The 23,179-nt window shown below is 39.2% G+C and overlaps 1 pseudogene; it reads right to left on the reverse strand.

Annotated features, from left to right (window-relative positions):
- Positions 1 to 1,466: 1,466 nt before the first annotated feature.
- On the reverse strand, positions 1,467 to 17,349 carry LOC147410847 (homeobox-leucine zipper protein MERISTEM L1 pseudogene; annotated as a pseudogene).
- Between the last annotated feature and the right edge of the window lie 5,830 nt (positions 17,350 to 23,179).

A 23,179-nucleotide genomic window follows, 5' to 3' on the forward strand; every position in this document is an offset into this window, starting at 1 on the left:
GGTGAGACGATGGGTGTTTAAGAGGGAAGTTGTAATTGAGTGGTGTTTGGTTTAAGAAAATGGAGGGTGTAAGAGGGTGGTTGGGAGGGTGAGGGAGATGGTGACATGTGGTAAGATGTGTGGAGATTAGAGATTTAAATTTAATTGATGGGAGAGAATGAGTATTTGATTTTAGAAAATGGGTGTAAGTTTAGATTGTAGAGATAGGTTTGTAGGTAATGATAAGGGTAGATTAGGGGAAGGTGATGGTTGGTTAGTAGGGAGTGATGATAGTAGATTAGGGGGTATGGTTGATGTGATTTTTTAGAGAAAAAATAATGGGGTAGTTAATTTTTTAGAGAAGGAGATGAGAGTTGGTGATTTGATGAGGGAGGTGAGGACATGTGTCATTTTGGATGAAAAAGTGATGATTGGTTTGATGTGGGTAGTGGTTTATGGGTTAGGGTTGTGGATTGGATATAAATTGGATATGGGTTTGGGCTTAATAGTATTGGACTTGGGTTTTAGGAGGGTTTTAAATTATTTTGAGATTGAGTAGGATTTGTTTTAGGGTAGGGTGAGGTATGTTGGAGATATTTTGGGGTTTAGGTTATGTAGAGTTATGTTTAGGTTAAGGGGGTAAGGTAAGGGATTGATTTAAAAGAGTTGAAGGTTGGTGGGCCGTAAATGGGCTTGGGGTATTTTTAATTTCGAAGATGAAACAGTGAGGGTAGAGGAAATGATAGGTATCCCAAGTCTCATTTATTTATTTTATTTATTTTTTTGAGATTTTTAAAAATATTGGATTTGATCAAAATGCCACGTATTGGCAAGTCAAGTTTTTTAGGCCCGTTGGCGAGTTTTATTGAAAATCGGGTATTTTTGGATTTGGGGGTGGAGCGGTGAAGGTAGGGGTGTACCAATTCTTTTTGGTAGGCCCACTAGACCACTAGGAGGTCTCAGGGGCATTGGTTCGATCAAAATGTCATATTTGAGTGATTCAGACTTTTGAGGCCTGTTGGCTAATTTTATTGAAAGATTGTTATTTTTGAACCCTTTCGAGTAGGGGCCCGTTCAAATTAGGGTGTTTACAGTTGCCCTTCTTTACAGAAATTGCGTACAAAGAACTGCAAAGAATAGACTAAACCCCTATTTGTACGGGCTAAAAAAACTTTGTAAAAAAACACGACTTCGGATTACCGATTGAATTGATGAATTTTGTGAAAAATGACGACTCAAGCACGGGATCTAACAGAGTTTTACCTTATTAATTCCTTGATCTCGATGGCATGGAGCTCGTGTGAAATCTTGGATTTAATGAAAATTTGATGAGTTTTGAAATTCGATTATTTCTTAGGTCGTTTTTTGACAAATCGGAGTTTAATACAACTCGAAAGGTTTTTTTGAAGTTTTTTTTTTTGATCCACTCTTCATTACCTTCTTTTGTTGATCTTACTCTATTTCTACCATAAGTTAACCATATTAATTCATGCATTGTCCCTTGTAATGACGCATTTGATCCTTTCAACAATGCAAGTAATAAGGTTGTTAACAGTTACCACAAATCTAAGAGAGAGTTTTGCTGTTGGAGTTGAATCCACCAAGATCTGAAGGTAGGAAGGCTACATAGTCTGAGTCGCCCTCATTTAGAACCACGTTCATTGCAGCAATATCAACAGGAGCATAGATTACAAAAGAGCCCGTTGCATCGGTGTCACTCTCTTGTAATATCAACATGTTGTCCTAGTTGAAATTTGGAGTATTAACTTGCAGTAGGGAGACACAGTTTACCAGGATCTCTGCTATTAACAATATGTGTCATTTCTTGAACAGCATTTCCATTAGAAAGAATGTACCACTCACTTCTAAAGTTCTCATCACGAAAGAAATTGAAAACTTTCTTTAGTGGGATTGGAAGCCAGAAGGAAGTAGCTGCACTTAGCACAATACCATGAAGCCTTCGGGATCATCTATGCTTTTTCTAGTCATGACCCTTACATCTTCAGCGTCACTTCCTGATAATGTTGTCTATGTGTGAGTGGTAGAAGTACTCACACCAAAACAAAAATTCATCACCATTCTCTCAACCAACTTCAACATACTCTTTTGTTCTTCTTGACTTGTGATCACACCAACATCTCCAGCCGGCATATTACTAGCCATAACACTTGCAAGGCGTTCACACTATCGATCTAAGGTAGCAACCCAACGCTTTGCGCCAAATCCAATGTCAGAGTTAACTAGTGTTTTCTATATTGTGAACTTCTTTATCATCCACTTCTACATGTTCGACTCATATGACCTTGGAGTAACCATTTGGTATTTCTTGGGTTAAATAGCCTGATGGCCTTCTTCGACATCTCAATATTGGGCTAGGACACAAATGATCCAAGGAAACATCGACTACCACCCAAATCCCCTCGGCATGTTTGTTTACAACACCTTACAAAGAAACTCTCTCGAGTCGAAACCAGAGGTGAAGGGACTTGAAATTCTGTTATCATTACTTGAAGAGGTCCTTTATAGTTTTCTGCCACGCCGGTTGATAGGATTTCTAGAGTCATGGCTCTTGAACTAATGTTATAAAATATATTCAACCATTGATTCACATCCATGAGGATCTCAACAAGGTTAATGTGATTCATGATAACAACGGTAGTTTCTCGAGAAGCTTCTGACTTCAATCCAAATGGTTTTGGCCCTATTCCCCTCGAGAATGTTTCCATGTACTCATCTTCACTTATAATCTCATAAGCATGATCAAGGCTATGCACCCACAACGGTTCCCCTAGCTGGGCCATTCTTATAAGCTCTTCCATTGCTGCAACTGCAAGTTCGATGACCAATGGTTTATCTGCCCAGTAGGTTCGGAGAGTGATCTCAGGAGGAGCTTGCTCAAGGTCTCTGCTTCGATGTCTTCGCATCTTACCTAGTGAGTCGTGATGTTTCGGACGCCAAGGTGGTGATGATGGGGCAAGCTATCTGAATTCGTACTTTGCAAGAGAGATTCGATCGAGATATGTGATTGGCACCATATATTTTTTTCTTTTTGTAATGTGAATCTTTTGAAATGAAAAGAAAATATGTTTTTTTTACTTACTTGGCCTCAAGTGTATCTATTGAAAACATGAAGTTTGAATCAAACCTAGATTTTTTATCATCGGCCAAAATAGTAGTTTTGAAAACGTTTGAATTTTTGTGATTTTTCTTTGTCGAATAAATATTGAAGATGCAGAATATGAACATTTTTGAAAAACTTTTGTTACTTCGATGACTTATGTGTTTTTACCAACTACTGAGGATATAGATGTCAGTAGCTTTTTGACTCTTTTTAGAGTCATCCTCAGTGTTCCAGTACTGGGTGAATATCGATTGAGCGTGGGACTTGGGATTTTGGAAAATTTTTGCCGTTCACAGTTTATCATGCGGGCCAGGAGTTAATCTTTTTTTATTTTTTAACTTTTCCTTATTGCCCCTGGTGCCAGTTACGGTTTTCACCAGACCCGATTTCCACATTTGTGCGCATCGACACCCTTTTGGATTTTCATCGTGCCAGTGGCTTTGATCTTGTCATAGTATGATTTTTTTACTCATAACGCCCTTTCAGGTTTTCACTATGCCCTTGCAGACTATGCTTGTATATTTTTGGATTTTTACATTACAATTCTCGTTTGGAGCCTCTATGTCTTTATGGCTTGGTGGGAGATCAGTGATTCTACTCACATAGTGGTACTCTTTCTTGAGTGATCAATCTAGATTATCCTCTCGAGTTTATTTACGACTATTCATGGTTCGGCAACTCAAGTTGAGTCGCGAGATCAATTACTCTACACTTCGAGTACTCTTTTTTTTTTGAATATCTGATCTGAACTCCTTTCTTGAGTCTTCCAACGACTAATAATACTTAAGATCTGGATCAAGTTATAAGATCATTATGCTACCATTGTCATTGTGAAGCCTTAGAACATTCCCTGATCCGAAAGGACTTTTGGTGGGACGAAACGTTGGTTTAGGTTAAGGGTAGTGGAAAAGATACAAAAAGTTTAAGATCTGGATCTATCTAGAGTGGATTAGACGTGGGGCTTATTTTGTTTTGAAAATGTGATCTATGTCTCCTCCCAGCATTTCTCGAACTTGTTTAGGCTAGAGATTTGGGTCGAACTAAAGATCAAATGTTCAATTTTTGACTTTTTTGATTTTTTTATATTTTTTTAACCGTTCATAGTTTATCCTCATGCGAGCCAAGAGTACTTTGATGCTTTGATTTTTTTGATTTTTTTTTGTTGATTTGCCCCAGTTTTATGTTAAGAAATGAATGTGATGGCTCAAAAGGGTTAACTAGGGTTAGATAGTTGTTTTAGGATAGCAAAGATGGCCTTTCGTCATCTCAGGGTCGAATCTCAAGCGTAATATTTCTTAACAGTGTCAGCATTGATCGGTTGCGGGAAGACTTGTCTGTCCATTTCTGTGAGAATCAGAGCTCCTCTCGTCATTACCTTTTTCACGATAAATGGTTCCTCATAGTTTGGTCAAAAGTTTTCCCTAGCGTCTTCTTGGATTGGTAAGATTTTCTTGAAAATAAGGTCTCCTGGTGAGAAATATCTAGGCTTGACTTTTTTTTTGTAGGCACGAGCTATTTGTCGTTGATAAATCTGTCCGTGGCAAATAGCTGCGAGGTGTTTTTCTTCAATCAGATTCAGTTGATCAAACCGGGCTTGAACCCATTCTATTTCGCCTAACTCTGATTCTTTTAATCCGGAGGGAGGGAATCTCAATCTCGACGGGTAAGACTGCTTCTATTCCATATACCAACGAGTACGGAGTTGCCCCAGTTGAGGTTCGAAATGAAATCTGATAGGCGTGAAGGGCGAAAGGCAACACGTCGTGCCAATCCTTATATGTAACAGTCATTTTCTTGATGATTCTTTTAATATTTTTGTTGGCTGCCTCGACGACTCCATTCATCTTGGGTCTGTAGGGTACCGAGTTGTAATGAGTGATCTGGAAGTCTTCGCACATCTTGATCATATCCTTGTTCTTGAAGTTCTTGGCACTGTCTGTTACTAATTCGCTGGGAAGCCCATATTGACAGATGATGTTATTCTTAATGAACTTCAATACATTGCTTTTGGTGACATTGGCATATGATGCAATTTCTACCCATTTTGTGAAGTAATTGATAGCGACTAGGATGAAACGATGTTCATTTGAAGCTTTTGGAGAATCTGCCCCATAACGTCCATGTCTTAGAATGAGAAGGGCCAATGAATAGTCATGCTGTGCAATTCTGAAGGTGGAGCATTGATCTTATTGGCATAGATCTGGCAGAGATGGCATTTACGAACGTATTAATAGCAATCGCTTTCCATTGTTGTCCAATAATATCCCATTCTCATGATCTTCTTAGCAAGCATGTGACCACTCATATGAGGTCCACAAGCTCTACCATGTACAGTCTCGATCAATCGTTTAGCCTATGTTTTTGTGACTGTAGACATGTGAATGTTCATTTTTGAACCTCAATGCTACGTTGTTTGGAGTCGCCACCATTCGTTTTTGGAAATGGGTGTGAATGGGCACCCGAATCAATTCTTTTTAAAAACCATTTTTTTAATGGATTTTAGTGACTATCAATCATGAAAAAGGTATGGTCTACCTAAGATCAAGGTAAGGGGATTCAATTAGAGAATGGGGAAGGTGTTAGGCACCCCATTCTCTCCACCTATTGTGGTTACCTTTAGATTTGGTCATTTTTTAAAGATTAACATAACAAGTAAAATGCATGAGATGCATGAAGTGGGTGGGTGCACATAGCGTGTATGTACCTCTTTGAAAGAAGGTTTAATGTTTGTGTAGACATGAGGAATATCCTATAGGAGAGGATATCCCATAAAGTCATCACATTTTTACATGAATTGGAATGTTGGTTTAGGATTTTAGAGAAGTTTCATGAATGGAGTTCCCTTTAGATCCACAACCTTAATGCATACATATTTAGCAAGAAACTTAGTGTTTTAGCCCCATCAAGAGAGCTACACAATTCTTCATCATAGTCAAACATGTGTGATGTGTGTGCATAGTATACATTATAATGCATGATATGAGAATGGGTTAAGAAGGGTTTCAACCTTCATCCTTTCAACCAAACCGCCTCAAGCATTCCATGCCCAAAGTTGAGGTTCAACCTACTCGGGATGAAGGAGACTTCTCCATTACATCCTAAAGGTTTCTAAAAAGAAAAAGAGAAGGTTAGAAGAAGAAGATGCAAGTTAAAAGAAAATAAATAAACAACTATTATCCCACCTTGTCCCCTTGGAGGTCTTGAATGAACTTGAGCTTGAGAAATGAACTTGAGACTTGAAAGATGTAGTTCAGGGTTTAGAGAGTTGAAGGTTTGATATGAAAGATGAGTAGAAATTTTGGTAGAGTTTTAGGTTGAAAGATGGGGCTTGAGAGCATGAATTGTTCATAGAAATTGAGGGTATTTATAGAGTTTTTGGAGAGCTTTTGGAGATAAAGTGGTCCAACCCTAAAAAAATGAGAATGGACATAAGGTTTAAGTTATTTCTTTTTGGATTTTTTATTTGTTTGAGGACAAAGATAACATTCGAGAAGAAATCCTAAAAGCATTCTTTAATCTTTATTTTTTTTGTAAATAGAGGTGAGAGAACACAAAAAGTACTTTTGGGAGGATGAATAAGGGAGTGACATATGTAAAGGTGGAGTGGTAGGTGAAAAGTAGACCTTGGTTCATTTGTAAATAACTTATAAAGTAAGGGTGGAAGTATATTTTGGAAATGGACCAATTGGAGAACAAAAGTACTTTTGGGAGGGTGAATAAGAGAATGACATGTGTAAAGGTGAAGTGGTAGGTGAAAAGTAGACCTTGGTTCATTTGTAAATAACTCATAAAGTAAGGGTAAAAGTATAATTTTGAAATGGACCAATAGGAGAACAAAAGTACTTTGAGAGGGTGAGTAGGAGAATGACATGTATAAAGGTTAAGTGGTTGGTGAAAAGTAGACCTTGGTTCATTTGTAAATAGCTCATAAAGCTGTAGACACCCCATTTTTGCACTCGCCTGATTAATCAACTCGTCAACCCGATCACAATGATTCCCAATGATAGATGTTATTTCCATTATTTTATTTTGTTACTAGAAATGTTTCAAAAATCCGGATGAGGTATCTCGAATTGACAAAACCTTACAAACCACGCTACGCTAGGAAAATACGACTCCAGAAACATAGAAATCATTATCTTGCAGACCCAAAAAGAAGCTTTACGATAAAAATCACTAAAAATTGACCAAATTACCAACATACCCCTAACATCAAAATAACCCTATAGCCTACGTTAGGATTTGGAAAATACTTTCGAACACATAAAATAACAAATCGAAATCAAATAAATCATTTAGCCAATTTTCACAGAATTTAAAAAAATTACGAAAATGCCCCTCAAGAAGTTCACAACCATTTCACACAAAAAATTTCATAAACAACACAAACTAATATTTACATTAAATTCCTTACAAAAAATCGATTCTAAAACATCCTAGAACATTAAAAATCGACTTAAGACGTGAAAAGTCCTCTCCGGGGGCAAAATTGTAATTTCACAATTTTCATAATTAAAAATTTCGAAATTAATAAATAAAATATTAAATAATTAAAGTGAAACATTAATGAAATTAATTTAAAATTTTGAATCAAAGAAATCGATCAATCGGACTCTCATGGAAAATTGTTGAGGGTTCGTGAGATATTTCTTTAAGGACCCCTCCATTTGGGAGTCCAAAGAATTAAAGATATTTTAGAGGAGGGTTCTCCAAAAAATTAAAGTCAATCAATCAAGACTAAGGCCAAGGTATTAAAGTCAATCAAGTAAGACTAAAGTCAAAATTAAAGTCAATTAAGCAAGACTGAAGTCAAGATATTAAAAGTCAATCAATTAAGACTAAAGTCAAAATATTAAAAGTCAATCAAATAAGACCAAAAGTCATAATAGAGTTCTAATTAAAAAATAATTCTATCTAATAGAGTTCTAACTAAAAAACAATTCTACCTAAAATAATTATAATTAAAATACAATTCTACCTAAAACAATTCTAACTAAAACACAACTCTAACTAAAAGAACTCTAATTAAACACTAATTCTATCCAAATCAACCTCTAAAAAAATCTATAAATAGAGGTGCTCACACCCTATTTTCGTATCAAATCATAAACCCTAAGAGAAGTAGGTTTAAAAGCCCCCATAGCCTCCCATAAACCCTAGTTTTGGAGCCCCAACTCCTTACCTAACATCCCTTCTTCGATTTTAGTCTAAAAAATACCTAAAAGCCCTTCAAAAATACCCCAAAATTCATAACAAACTCGAAGAATTCAGATCCAAGAAAGAAGAGATACCTTGCCTCGGAGATCGGAAATCAAATCCGGAGACAGAACGAAGCAAGAAGTACAGTACAAGGAGCAATTTTTGTCGGATCTGAGGGAACAAAGTCTTTGCTATCGGAAAGGTATAATGTCATTTTTTTATTATTATTATCTAGGTTTTTTAGCAATGTAATTTATTTGGGAAGTTAGTAGAGATCGACTTTGGCCGGGCGGGGTTGGTGCCTAACACCTTCCAACCCCGTAATATGATCCCCGAATTCAGTTTTTTCTGTTATAGATTAGTTTTTTATCCGTTTAGAGTCATTGATCGGTTCCTAGACCGTAATAACTAGGTTGCGACTCCCAAACCTCAAGGGTCAAAAGCGGATCCGCGCACCCCGCGGATCGAAGGCACTTTCAAAAGCAAGGATGGAAGTATATTTTTAAAATGGACTAATGGAAGAATAAAAGTACTTTTGGGAAGGTGAGTAGGAGAATGACATGTGTAAAGGTGAAGTGATAGGTGAAAAGTAGACCTTGGTTCATTTGTAAATAACTCATAAAGCAAGGGTGGAAGTATAATTTTGAAATGGACCAATATGAGAATAAAAATAGTCTTGGGAGGGTGACTAGGAGAATGACATGTGTAAATGTGAAGTGGTAGGTGAAAAGTAGACATTTGTTCATTTGTAAATAACTCATAAAGCAAGGGTGGAAGTATATTTTTGAAATGGACCAATGGGAGAACTCCATGTATGTACTAGAAGATTTCCACCTTTTGAGGGTATGATTGGAAATTCTCTCAACTTTATAGATTATTACCAAAGACCAAAGTATCTTTTTGATTTGACTAACCTTTTTGGAAAGGGCATTCTTGTATCTTCACAAGGAAGAGTTGACTCTCTAATTAGATAATGCATTGGGTATTGAAGGCTTATGAGAAATCAACATGTGTCATCTTTTGAGAGGTGTGAGAAAATGGTCTTAGAATGGGCTTGGTGTTGGGTTTAGGATGGACTTGGGTTTGGACTTAGAATATGGACTTGGGTTTGGGTTTAGGATATGGACTTGGGTTAGGTTGGAGAATGGATATAGGTTCGGATCGAATTATGGAAGTAAGTAGAATTGGCTTGGATTAGGGACAAGGTATGGGTATGCAAAAATAATATGAGATGATGCATGTATGCATGAATAATGTTACCAAGTGGCAATGCGGGCCCGTTGAGAGGTTCAAATTCTCATTTGAAATCAATTCGAGAAAATTGGGAATCGGGTTTGTGCAAATTGGGGTGTTTACAGCTGCCCCTCTTTGCAGGAGTTGCTTGTAAAGAACTGCAAAGAATAAATTATACCCTTTATTTGCACGAATCCGAAATAATTTATTGCATGATGATTAAAAACTTCGAATGGATTGAGGCATTTTGTAAGATGTGGTTGTCCAAGCACGGGGTCTGACAGGGTTAGTCTTTTTGAAACCCTTGATTTCGTGGCACGGAGCTCGTTTGAAATCTTGTATATAATTTTTTAAAGATTTTTGAAAGTAATTGACGTTTTAAATTACGCAATGCAATTTTGAGATTTTTTTCCTTTTTCCTTGTTACGGGATCGTCTTGAGAAAGCTTAACGTAGCGTGATCGTCCTTAAGAAAGACTTGCATGATAGTATGATATTTGAGTATTTGGTCTGTCGTCATGCCTCGGATATAGAGAGAATCATCGTTGACCAAGCTGTTCAGATCAAAGTCTTAGAAGATAACTTGATGCCTACTACGCTTTCTAGGGAAATGCTTGAGTGGCTCTTTGCCCGTTATTCCTTCTTGTACTCTGCTTTTAATGAGAATGATGTAGCACTATTTGAAATGAATGAAATAGGTTTTTTTTTTTAAGTAGTAGCCTCAGATATATCTACTGCTTTCGAAAATTCTTGATTTTAAGAAAATTCTTGATTTTAAGAAAAGTCCTAGATTTTTCGTCATAGGCCAAAAATAGTAATTTGATGGTGTATTTTTTTTGTTTTAGATTTTAAAAGATCGTCTTTGTCGAATTTATCTATGACAGGTTGTATTTGAAAACTCTGAAAGTTAACGATCATGGTGCCTTTGCCAAATGCTGAGTATACAAGTGTCAGCTAATCCTTAGCCTCTTTAGAGTCATCCCCGAGACTGAGAATTTTGACTGAGTTACCTTACTGTATCCATGGGAACATTGAGGACTTCGAGATTTTTGTCATTCACAGTTTATACTCTTGCGGGCTAAAAGTTGTTTTTATTTTTATTTTTTTTTTTATTTTCATTTTTGCTCCTGGTGCCAATTACAATTTTCACCACACCCGATTTTCACATTTTTGCTCATCGACGCCCTTTTTTGGGTTTTCATCGTGCAGATGGTTTTGATCTTGCCATAGACTGATTTTTTAACTCACAATGCCTTGGCGGGTTTTCACCATGCCCTTTCAGTCTATGCTTACTTTATAGATTTTCACTTTGAATACCTCCTTGATTTTTGTGTGCCTCTTGTGGCTTGGTGACTTAAGTTAAGCTGCGAGATCGAACACTCTACTCTTCTAATGGCGATATTTCTTGAGTAACAGATCTAGACTTCCCTCTCGAGTTCTTCTGATGATTTTCATGGTGCGGTGACTCAAGTTGAGCTTCGAGATCAATGACTCTACACTTTGAGTCGTTTTTTTTCATATATTCGATTTGACCTCCCCTATTGGGTCTTCCAACGACTTTGGCGGCTTGAAATCCAATTCGAGTGGTCAGATTGACTACACTTGATAATATTTTTCATGACATGTGTCCACCGTGATCGAGTTACCTTGAGCCATTCCTTGATCTGAGAGGACTTTAAATAGGACGAAACGTAGGCTTAGGCTAGGGTTGTGAAAGGATGTAAGAAAGGCAGAGTCTGGATTCATTGAGGGGTAGATTAGACACGGGGGTTTGTCTGTTTTTATTTCGAAAATATGATCTATGTCTCCTCCCATCGTCACACGAACTTGTTTAGGTAAGAGATTCGGGTCGAGCTTAAGATCAGACATTCGAGATTTTTGACTTTTTGATTTTTTTTGTACTTTTAACCATTCACAGTTTATCCTCATGCGGGCCAGGAGTATACTTTGGTATTTTTGCTTTGACTTTTGATTGATCGATTTTTTTTTTTCGGTGACTTACCCCGGTCCTAGGTTAAGAAATGAATGTGATGGCTCAAAAAGGGTTAACTAAGGGTAGATAATTGTTCGGGTAGTAGAAAGATGGCCTTTCTTCATTTCAAGAAACGACTTAGGCGTAATATTTTTTTACGGTATCAGCGTTGATCGGTTGTGGAAAAACTTCCCCATCCATCTCTATAAGGATTAGCGCCCCTCCTGACAGTACCTTTTGGACAACGAATGGCCCATCGTAATTCGGACAAAACTTCCATCTCGCATTTTCTTGTATTGGCAAAATCTTCTTTAAGATAAGATTTCCTGGCGAGAACTCTCTAGGTCGAGCCTTCTTGTTATAAGCTCGTGTTATTCTCCGTTGATAAGTTTGCCCATGATAAATTGCTGAAAGTCGTTTCTCCTCTATTAAGTTCAACTGATCGAATCGGGCTTGGACCCATTCTGCTTCATCCAATTCGACTTCTTTTAATATCCGAAGGGAGGGAATCTCGACCTCAACGGACAAGACTGCTTCCATTCCGTAGACCAGTGAATAAGGCGTTGCCCCAGTCGAAGTTCGGATTGACGTTCGATAAGCGTGTAGAGCGAAGGGTAACATTTCGTGCCAATCCTTGTAAGTAACAGCCATTTTCTCGATGATCTTCTTGATGTTTTTGTTGGCGGCTTCAACTGCTCCATTCATCTTTGGTCTATAAATGACTGAGTTATGATAGGTGATCTGAAAATCCTTGCATATCTTAGACATGTCTTTGTTCTTGAGATTTTTGGCGTCATCGATTACTATCCCGCTTAGGAGGCCGTACCGACATATGATGTTGTTCTTCACAAACTTCAAGACATTGCCCCTTGTAACATTGGCGTAATATGCTGTTTCTACCCATTTCGTAAAGTAGTCGATGGCGACTAAGATGAAATGATACCCATTGGAATCTTGAGGATTGATCTGTCCGATGACATCCATGCCCCAGAGTGAGAAGGACCAAGGAGAAGTCATATTGTGCAATTTTGAAGGTGGTGCATTGATTTTGTTGGCATAGATTTGACACAAATGACACTTTCGAACATGTTGGTACCCGTCACTCTCCATAGTCATCCAGTAGTAATCTATTCTTATAATCTTCTTTGCGAGCATATGTCCATTCATGTGAGGTCCACAGACTCCTCTATGCGCAGTCTCTATTAAGCGTTGAGCTTCTGTCTGTGTTACACACCTGAGGAGGACCTCGTGAGGCGAATTTTTGTACAAGACTCTACTACTCTAGAAGAACTGTCCTGCCAATCTCTAAATAGTATTTCGGTCCGTCGTTGTGGCATCGGGTGGAAAAGTTCGATCTTCTAAGAATGCCTTGATGTCTGCATACCATGAGTTTTTCCTCAGGTTCTTCGAACCCAATAGGTAAGCAATATGCAGGCTCGTTTTGAATACCAATCTCGAAAGGGTCGACTATGGTGTCTTCGGAGATGTTAATCATTGAGGCCAGAGTAGCCAATGCATCTGCAAACTGATTCTTAGCCCTCAACATATAAGTAAAGGAGATTTGGGTGAAGTTTGAACTTAGATCTTCGAGATACTCGTGATACGGAACCAGTCTCTGCTTTTTGGTCTTCCATTCTCTCGTTGTCTGGTAGACTACCAGACTTAAGTTTCCAAATACATCTATTTCATCCACTTTGAGGTCGATCGCTGCTTTCAACCCCACAATGCATGCTTCGTACTCGGCTTCGTTGTTCGAACACTGAAACCTCAGTCTAACTGTAATAGGGATATGAGTCCCATCTGACTTAACCAAAACTGCCCCAATTCCGTTTTCCTTTTGATTTATTGCTCCATCGAAGTACATTTTTCAAGTAGATTCTTCATCGTCGTTCTTAGTTTCAGCAAATAAGATGGTTTCATCAGGAAAATTTGTCTTTAGTGGCTCATAATTGGGTAAAGGGTGTTCTGCTAAGTGGTCAGCAATGGCTTGTCCTTTGATGGCTTTTTGAGTGACATAGGTGATATCGAACTCAGGTAATAATAGTTGCCATTTTATGGTGCGTCCCGTTAGTGCCGACTTCTCGAAGAGGTACTTCAAGGGGTTCATCCGAACAATGAGCATAGTCGAGTAACTGAGCAAGTAGTGGCGTAACCGTTGTGAGGCCTAGACGAAGGCACAACACGTCTTTTCGATAGTCGAATAGTTCGCCTCGTAATTTGTAAACTTCTTGCTAAGGTAATAGATGGCTTGCTCTTTTCGACCAATTTCATCATGTTGTCCCAGTACACAGCCCATGGAGTTTTCTTACACTGAAAGATACATCAGTAGAGGTCGACCTGGTGTAGGTGGAACTAAGGCGGTGTTTGTTTGCGCTATTTTTCAGTGCTTATTGCTGAAAAAAATTAAATTTAGCACTTTTGTCAAAATAGCGCGTTTGTTTACTCGTGCTTATTGCTGAAAATAAGTGAAAAAAATTCAGCACTATTTTGATGCTGAAAAAAAGTGCTGAAGCGGTAAGCACTTCGCTTTTTTTCAACACGGACAAGTATGCCCTTATTCTTAAAAGATATTACCTCTTATATCCCATGGAGAAGTAATAAACACCCCACAAATTAATAAACCCACACCATAGCTAAATTAGTTTTATCTATATGGGTTAAAAGTTTTTGGAATGAGTTGATTTTTGGTGAGGATGATCTCTACAATGAGGAGATCATCCTCACAAAAAATCAGCACATTTTGAAACTTCTAACCATATCAAAACAAGTTCAAGAACCGTAAATTGTTCATTTTTTTTGAAAACTATTTTTAATGAGTTAGAAGTTTCAAAATAGACTGGTTTTTGGTGAGGATGATCTCTAGACCATATAAATTATCCTCACTAAAAATTTGCTCATTCCAAAAACTTTAAACCCGTATAAAACAAAATAAAAAATGGCTCTAGTGGTGGGTTGCCCTTATAATTCATAGGGTGTTTTTATAATTACATATCCTTCATTTCCATTGAAAATTATTCATCCAAAATTAAGTTCTTTTAAAGTTGATTTCAAATTGGTGACTTGTATGACATTATTATTTTTAATTTGAAATTTTGTGGGTTTTTATAATAGAAATTATTCTTTAAAATTGAAGATTTGAGTATTCTTTATTATTTAAAAATAAATGGTATTTTTAATTTTATAAGAAATTATATTTTATTGTGTTTGATACTAAATAAGCATTTGAAACATGTAAACAATGTATAATATGATTGTAAGGGTAACAAATACAAATATGATTCAGCCTCGTTGATGTATGGTAACGAAAAGTCATATTTAGGGATGGCTTTATTCAGATCTCGGCAGTCTACACACATGCGTACCTTTTCGTCTTTCTTTGGTACTGGGACAACATTTGCGAGTCACTCAGGGTAGGTGGATACTGCGAGAAATCCTACTTGGAACTGCTTCATTACTTCGTCTTTGACTTTAAGTGTTCACTCTGATTTCAACCTTCGTAATTTCTGCTTGACTGACTTGCTTCCTGATCAAATAGGTAACTTGTGAACGACTAGATCTGTGTCTAAACCGGGTATGTCTTAGTAGGACCATGCGAAGACATCTTCGTACTACTGTAAGAACCTTATCATTTCTTCTTTCTGTTTAATCGTCAATAGGGCCCCCATCTTAACGATCTGTGGGTCATCTTTGGTGCCTAGGTTCACTGAGTTTGTATCCTCTATATTTGGCTGAACACATTTCTCGTGTCGTTTCATGAGTTCTTTGATTTCTTTTGGAGGATATTCAACCTCTTCCTCTTATTCTTTCTCAATCTCCATGAGATCAAAGTCGAGTTCGAGGTCAAAGTCGTATTCATCTCTTTCATACTCTATTCTATCACAAGATTCGTTCAGCTGAGGAAATTCTTTAAAAACCCTTGGTATTTTGAAGATTTCTGATTTTTTTGAAGTTTTGAAAATATTTGATTTTTTTGAATTTTACAGAGTTTTTGATTTTTTTGAATTTTGAAAGATTTTTTATTTTTTTGAATTTTGAAAGATTTTTAATTTTTTTAGATTTTGTGGATTGTCTGTGTTCCTGAAACAAAATAAAGAAAAATCATGCAAATTCATTAGCAACTGAGGTGAGCCCCTAAAACATTTTTGTTCCGAGGACGAGAGCTCTTATAGTCCTCGGACACATGAGATTCTGCTAGTGGCATTTTTTTTGGAGACCGTAGGGATTCTGGACCCCATGGCGGCCTCATAAGTTATTGGGTACTCCTCCCAATTCTTGAAGACTTGCCCTTTTTCTGTAGGGCGGATAGGTTGGGAGAATGGCTCCCTTTGACTGTTCAGATATGACCATTACTTTCGGATGACTGTCGTCAAGTCCGGGTATTTGTAGGGTGGGTAGAATTGCGACAGATCCCCAATCGATTTGAAGGGGGAACAATGATTTTTCTTCTTCGCGCATTGCGACTTCCGCCTTCGCGGGCTCTTTTTTTTTTTCTTTTGACCCCATTCGGAATCCCCTCCGAACAAGATGTTCATGCCATTTGTAAAGGAATGTGGCCCTTTTTGTGATTGTGGGAAGCTGATGCTGATGTGTGGTACTTTGCCCAAGTTTCACATATTAGGCTCGCGCTTCTGTCTTCGTGCAAGTCGAAGCTCTCTCTTCTTATCATTCATGTTGAGGATGTCCTTCTTTGTAAGCCTGAACCCGAGGTCATAGTTGGGAGTATGTTTTCAGGTACTGATCAGAGTGGCCCTCCCTTTTCCTTTAAGTCCTAAACCTTGTTTCGGACGATATCCCGACTTCTTCATCACCTGTCCAATCATCAGGTTCATTTTTGACAACTCTGCCCTTGTTTTATCCTTCCCTCTTGAGATATGATTGATAGATGTGAATTGGAAGGCGTGAAACCCTTCTTTATCCTCGGTCATCTCTATATCTATATAAGGCACATCCGGTGATCGATCGACTGGTATGAGATTTTTTGCGAGAACCGATATCACCCTCTGTCCCATGATGAATTTGACTCGTTGGTGTAGGGAAGAAGGGACTGCCCCTATGGTATGGATCCAGGGTCTTTCTAGAAAGAGATTGAATGCTGAGGGTATTCCAGAATTTCAAATGTCACTTCAAACGTGCATGATCCAATAGTGACTGGGAGATCCAGTTCTCCTAATGACTCAGTTTTCCTACTATCAAAAGTCCTTACGGTCCTTCTAGTTGGCCTGAGGTAAGATAAATTTGCGTTTAACTTGTGCAAAGTTTGTAGAGGACAGACATTAAGAGCCGAACTATTGTCGATCAGTACCCCTTGCTACCATTATACCTTTGCACATTACCATAATGGGCAATGGTTCAATGTGTCCACACCCCTCGCTGATAAATTCATCCTCGGTGAAGGTGATCGGATTGGGGGTCATGATCTGGCCTACTGTCTTTTCCAACTCTTCTAGTGAGGTGGTCTCAGGTACATGTGCACTACTACTAAGGACTTTGAGTAATGCTTCCCGATGATGCTCTGAGTTCAAAAGCAAGTCAAAAATACTGATTTGAACTGGCATTCTGTTCAACTATTCTACTATGTTGTACTCACTCTTTCGAATAAATTTGAAGAGGTCAGCTGCCTCCTTGTCAGTTACCCTGCTCTTCTTCCTCTCTGGTTCCCCTTGTAGTATTTGTTCCTCCTCTACCAACTTTTTTTTTCCTTTTTCTTTTCTTCTATCTTCTTCCTCGTTCTGCCTTTTTTGTTCTTTTTCTGGTACTTTGTAGCACCTCTCTAATCTAGTCATATGACCAATGTCCGTGATCATCGCCTCTTTCGATTTCTCAACTCTTACGGATGTCACAATCATCGTCTTATAACTCCATGGGACGGTTTGACTTGAGCGGTATTGAAATGGTTTAGGGGATATGATGATCATGGGTTGAGGGTCTGGTTTTAAATGAAGGATGAGAGGTGGTGGATTAGGCTTGACGATTGATGTAATGGTGTTTGGGGTTTGTGGGTTGGTGTAAGATAGGATGAGGGGTGGTCGGAAGGAAAAGCTTGAAGTTTGAAAAGTCGGTGCAGTGTAAGGTATGATGAGAGGTGATCAGAAAAAAGGGCCTGAAGTCAATATGGTGCAAGGTATAATGAGAGGTGGCCGAGAGGTAGAGCTTGAAGTTGGTAATGTGTATGGTATAATGAGAGGTGGTCGTAAAGGATTTGAAGTTTGGGAGTTGGAGTGAATGGTGAGATTGGCCAGTCTAACGGGAAGTTGGGATGGATGTTGGTTGGTTGTATCTTGTGGTAGTGCATTGATGCTTGATGACATTGGTTCTTTACTCAAATTGACTCTAACCTTAGAGCCAATAGGTGCTATCAAAATTGAAGGATTGAAACTCGGTTCATCCCTCTCTATGGCGTTGACTGTCGACCCACTGCCTCCTTCGTTATGCGTCGATAGCGGGTTCTGATTGATATTCTACTGAGGTACTTGGGTTGCTGGACCATCCAAGATGATCATTTTTCTGTCGATTAGATTCTGGACTTGATGCTTGAGTTGTCAACATTGGTCGGTGGCATGCCCCGGTGCACCCATATGAAACTCATAGAATTGATCGGGATTGTACCCTGGTCCCTTTACCGCCTCTGGGTTTGACTGCCTTTTAGTGAGATATTCTCCCCTGAGTAATGCTGGGAGTAGTTCTGATAGAGTCATAGGAAGGCGAGTGAAGACTCGAGGGATCCTGTTGGGTCTGCGCTGCTCAGTTTGATGATTCTAGGCAAATTGTGGATTTTGATCAAACATTGGATTTTGTCCGAACTGGAATGTCGGTGGAGCCGGTATAGCTTGAGGTAGATTCACCCTGAAAGGGACCTGTGGTATTGGCGGCCTCTAATTTGGTGTTGAGATGAAGAAAGGACGAATAGGTTGCACATTGTTAACTTGGGCTTCATCTTTCTTTTTATTCAAGACCGCTGGTTTCCGTTGAGTAGATCCCCCTGTTGGTGCCCTAGACTGGATAGGTCGTAAATCAGACCTGATCGAATACCGTCCTCCACCAGATCTGTCACTTGAACCAATGACGAGAAGCTGGCAGTCGTATGGCCCACCAGGTGAGTGTAGAATGAGTGGCCCAAAGTAGAGATGAATATAGTGTTCATCTTTTGTTCCGTCATAAGTGGTTTAACCTTAAAAGCTGATTCTCGCCACCTTTGGGCATATTCTTTCACACTTTCCTTTGGCTTCCGTGTCATTTTTGCCATGTCATTCTGATCTAACCCCATATCTGTATTGAACCTATATTCTTTTGAGAACAGTGTAGCCAGATCTTGTCAGCTCTTGATTCAAGAATGATCTAATTGAAAGAACCACGAAAGGGCCGCCCCCATTAGACTCCTCTTAAATAGTTGAACCAACAACCTGTCATCATCCTTAAACTGGCACATAGATCCGCAGTAGAGCTTTAAGTGGGACATAAGGCACCCAATGCCATCGTATTTCTCAAAGTCAGGATATTTGAACTTTGGGGGCAACGATGCATTAGGGTATAGGCACAGATCTCTGAACCACATTCCGTTTATGAAGTCATTGCCTTTCATCCTTCTGATATCTTCCTCAACTACCTCGAGCATGTTTGCGAGTTTTTCCTCTGTGGTACTCCTTACCTCAGTTGCCCTGAATTCACATTCTTCTTCTTGAACGACCTTATGTCTTGGTGGATTACAGTGAATGTGAATTGGTGGTCCTTGATTGGTAGGGATGGTCGGTGGTAAGGTATTCTGTGCTTGCGGAGGTTGTTATTGTGGTTGCTCTGGCATGGCCTGATTTAAGCCAGAAGTTTGATGTTAGACAGCCTGGATGATACTTGGGTTGGCCATCAGCAGATCAAGAATCTTATCGTGTTTTTCTAGTGCCTTTACTACCAAATCAAGCTTTGAGGCGAGATCCGTTACTACTTCTGTCGCTGTCGGCTGAGGTTGTTCTGAAGTACTCATGGTTGGTTGTGAACGTAGAAAATACGGCGGATTGTCGGGCGGTAAGTACTTCTTTTTGGGTTTGGCCACCAGTGGATAAGAGGTTAGGCGTTAATATATCATTTACATAATGAAGATGCATGATGATTTATTAGGTCAGATTGGATTAATTGGTAAAATTGTATTAAGAAAATCTTAAATTTGGTTGAGGTTGGATTTTTTGTCAACACGGAGTTGAGGTTCGTCGGCACGGAGCTAGATATTGATGAGCATAGAGCTGGGGTTTGTCAGCACGGAGCTGAAGGTTTATTGAAGCGGAGATAGAGGTTTGTTAGCACGGAAGTGGAGGTTCATCGGCATGGAACCGGAGGTTTGTCAGCACGGAGTCAAAGATTGATCAGCACGGAGTTGGAGGTTCATTGGCACGGAGCTGAAGGTTTGTCAACATGGAGCTAGAGATTTCTCAGCACGGAGCCAAAGGTTTATCGGTACGGATCCTGAGATTTGTATGCACGGAGCTAGAGGTTTATCGGCACGGAGCCGAAACTTCATCAGTACGGAGCTGGAGGTTTGTCATGTCTTGGTGGATTACAGTGAATGTGAATTGGTAGTCCTTGATTGGCAGGGATGGTCGGTGGTAAGGTATTCTGTGCTTGCGGAGGTTGTTATTGTGGTTGCTCTGGCATGGCCTGATTTAAGCCAGAAGTTTGATGTTAGACAGCCTAGATGATACTTGGGTTGGCCATCAGCAGATCAAGAATCTTATTGTGTTTTTCTAGTGCCTTTACTACTAGATCAAGCTTTGAGGCAAGATCCGTTACTACTTCTGTCGCTGTCGGCTGAGGTTGTTCTAAAGTATTCATGGTTGGTTGTGAACGTAGAAAATACGGCGGATTGTCGGGCGGTAAGTACTTCTTTTTGGGTTTGGCCACCTGTGGATAAGAGGTTAGGCGTTAATATATCATTTACATAATGAAGATGCATGATGATTTATTAGGTCAGATTTGATTAATTGGTAAAATTGTATTAAGAAAATCCTGAATTTGGTTGAGGTTGGATTTTTTGTCAACACGGAGTTGAGGTTCGTCGGCACGGAGTCAAATATTGATGAGCACAGAGCTGGGGTTTGTCAGCACGGAGCTGAAGGTTTATTGAAGCGGAGATAGAGGTTTGTTAGCACGGAAGTGGAGGTTCATCGGCATGGAACCGGAGGTTTGTCAGCACGGAGTTGGAGGTTTGTCAGCACGGAGTCAAAGATTGATCAGCACGGAGTTGGAGGTTCATCGGCACGGAGCTGAAGGTTTGTCAACATGGAGCTAGAGATTTATCAGCACGGAGCCAAAGGTTTATCGGTACGGATCCTGAGATTTGTATGCACGGAGCTAGAGGTTTATCGGCACGGAGCCGAAGCTTCATAAGCACGGAGCTGGAGGTTTGTCGGCACGGAACTGGAGGTTTATCGGCACGGAACCGAAGGTTCATCAGTAAGGAGCTGGAGGTTTATCAACACGGAGCTGGAGGTTTATCAGCATGGAGTCAAAGGTTCATCAGCATGGAGCCGGAGATCTATAGGTACGGAGTCGAAGGTTCATCAGCACGGAGCCGGAGGTTTGTCAGCATGAAACTGGAGGTTTATCGGCATGGAGCCAAATGTTCATCAACACAGAGTTGGAGATCTATTGGTATGGAGCCGAAGGTTCATCAACACGGAGTCGGAGGTTTGTCAGCATGGAGTTGGAAGTTTATCGGCACGGAGGCGAAGGTTCATCAGCACGGAGCTGGAGGTTTGTCAGTTTATCGGCGCGGAGCCAGGAAACACATTTTTTTAAAATGGATTACTGTAGAAAGATTGAGTCAAAAAACCATTTTGTTAGCCCCTCAATTCAATTATCTGAAATCAAGATCAGCCAGTCAAATCCCCAAGGAAAAGATGGCGCACAATGGCACTCTTAAATCACCTTATTTCCTCAAATAGACGTAGTCTATCCCCCTCGTATCAACAAGGTAAGATCGTTCTTAGGCACCGACTTTGATCAAGAATTGCAATTGGAATTTTTTTTTAATCTAGTTTGTTGGAAAATGATTGGATTTATTTGAATTGATCGACCGATTGTTGATCTTGATGGTTCACACATAGGTTGTGGACATGGTTGAGATTGAAAGATAGATCCGATTTGGGTTGGGTACGGGTTGTGGACCCGACTCGAAATGGATATGGGTCGTGGACTCAATTTGGTATAGATATGGGTTGTAGACCAATTTGAAAATGGATATGGGTCGTGGACGTATTTGGGAATGGATCTTGAAGCGGATATGGGTCATGGACCCATTTGAAAGTAGATATGGGTCGCAGACCCAATTGGAAGTGGGTATGGGTCGTAGACCCATTTGAAAATGGATATGAGTTGTGGACCCATTTGGGAATGGATCTTGAAGCGAATGTGGGTCGTGGACCCATTTGAAAGTGGATATGAATCGTAGACCCAGTTGGAAGTGGGTATAGGTCGTAGACCCATTTGAAAATAAATATGGGTCGTGGACCCACTTGAAATAGATATGGGTAAATGATCTATTTTGAAGCGGATTTAGGTCATGAACCCATTTAGAAATGGATATGGGTCGTAGACCCAGTTAGAAATAGGTATGGGTCGTGGACCCATTTTGGTACGGATACGAGTTGTGAACCCGATTTGGAGTGGTTATGGATTGTGGGCCCGATCTAAGTTGATCCTCGATGATAGATGATGGTAAGATTGATAGTAAGCCACATTGGGTCGGGATCAATTTCGATAGGTAAAGTGTAGGCGAGCTCCGTTTGAATCAAACACAAAGTATCGAGTGATAGGCCATAAGTTTAATGATAGAAATGGTGGATTTAATCACTTTCAAGCCTTAAAACTCAAAAGAAAAATAAAGTTTAAGAGAAAAGTTGTCAAGACTGATGTAATGGACAAAATAAACAAATTTTTTTTTTGGGTCCGTTTTTAATGAGCGGACTGAATTTTTTTTTTAATGAGATTTTGAGGCACCTAACCTTTGTTTTTTGGCATGGGGTACATAAATTTTTTTTTATGATGCAAAGCATAAACAAAGATTTCCCCCTTTACCTAGGGGGACATGTAAAAAAATAAAACAAAAACAAGCCTGAAATCTATATAACTTGCCTTCGTGGGCTAAAAAAAAGTTACAAAGTCATCTCCTTGGATCGGAAAAATTACAATATGAGAGGGTTGATAAATCATTTTTTCAAAATTGTGTCATAATCCTATAATCGTGTTAATGTATACGACTATAGGTGGCTTCACGGTTACCCATTATTCAAATCTCAATGCATACCGAAGTACACATGTCTTAGGTTAGTGATTGGGTTGGATGTGTTCGTCCCCGTACCCGAAATAAGCGATCTCGAGTCGTGAAACTACTAAGCATTCGGGTTTAAACTTTTATAGGTAAAGGAGGTTTGTGTAATGGGCTAAATACATTTTAAAAATAAGTATCAACCCCATTTACAAGTATTCAGCCTACAAAAGAGTCAAAGAAAATATTACAACCATTCCCCAAGAGAAAAAAATAAAGTACCAAATAAAACACAAACAACAACAACGTTAGTAAATAAAAAAAAATTGTTGTAAAATTAGCCAAATGATCATTGTTTGAACCCGCAAACTCCCCAGTGAAGTCATCAAGTTGTAGACATGAGAATGTTCATCTTTGAACCTCAA

Source organism: Akebia trifoliata, chromosome 1 (assembly GCF_017979445.1).
Source record: "Akebia trifoliata isolate Shusen 1 chromosome 1, ASM1797944v1, whole genome shotgun sequence".
Classification (NCBI taxonomy): Eukaryota; Viridiplantae; Streptophyta; class Magnoliopsida; order Ranunculales; family Lardizabalaceae; genus Akebia; species Akebia trifoliata.